Below are 1,278 nucleotides of genomic sequence, written 5' to 3' on the forward strand. Positions count from 1 at the left end.
TTATCCAGCCAGAGAGAAACCTCCCAAAATCAGATCTTGTTTTCCTGTCAAAATTAAGTTTTGCCTATGAAAAATTTCATAGAAATTTAAAACATTGAGAAGCTGAGTTAATGACACTTAGTATTTCATTTTGGGTCTCTATGCTGGACTCTGTGGCTGTATTCTGTGGCAAGAATGGGGGAAAAAAGGGTAAGTCTTAAACACACTCCAAATGTCTGACCCACGAAAGCTCATTACCTAATAAATAAAACTGTTAGTCTTTAAGGAGTGTGTTTTTTTTTGATGACACTACAAATGATTAGATTAGGTGACCAACAAATTCAATCATACAGTTACTGACAAGTCCCTCACAACTGGCTGACACACAAAGTGGTGGTCCACAGAACTGACTTCCCCTATAACCCTCTTATAATTAGGAAGACAGCACAAGTAGCAGCACTGTTTGATTTTGAGCATCTGTGCTGATTATTTTTGGCAATGAGCAGCAAAATTTCTGGGACCTTTAAGGGGTAGGTATGAGGGAGTAATCTGAAAAGACTGCAGCTTTATTCATTCCAAAATGAGCTGTTACTCTGACCCTCAAACATTTTGAATATCCTTTAAACACTCTTCTATACACCTCTAACAGATATATCTCTTCTGCTGCAGAAAGGATATTATGTCCCTATCAAATTTTGAATGATAATTTGGTTTTGAAGAGAGAAGTATTTATGGAAACAAACATCTCAGATTTTCATCCTATTTCCTTTAGTAAGAGACAGGTAGCCATGTTAGTCTGTACTCCCACAAAACAAAACAGCAGAAATGTAGCACTTTAAAGACTAACAAAATAATTTATTTGGTGATGAGATTTCATGGGACAGACCCACTTCATCAGATCAATCTCATTTCCAATACAGACTGACATTTATAAGTACAGAGGACCAAAAAAAAAAATGCAATAAAAAACTGACACAGGGGGATGAGGGGCGGTGTGTGTGTGTGTTAATTGTCCTGCATGAGATAATTATGAGCATCAAAGGAATGGAAGCAGTCCTTGTAATGCGTGAGGTAATTGATGTCTCTGTTCATACCACATGTTAATGTGTTGAATTTGAATATGAATTCCAACTCAAATTTCTTGCTCTAATAGGTTTTTAAATTCTTTTAGCTCCAGGACACAAATTCTCAGGTCTTTAACAGAATGGCCCACTCCATTGAAGTGTTCACAGACCAGCTTATGTGTATTGGGTTTCTTAATGTCTGCTCTGTGTCCATTTATTCTGAGGCAAAGGTTTT

Source organism: Carettochelys insculpta, chromosome 5 (genome assembly GCF_033958435.1).
Source record: "Carettochelys insculpta isolate YL-2023 chromosome 5, ASM3395843v1, whole genome shotgun sequence".
NCBI lineage: Eukaryota > Metazoa > Chordata > Testudines > Carettochelyidae > Carettochelys > Carettochelys insculpta.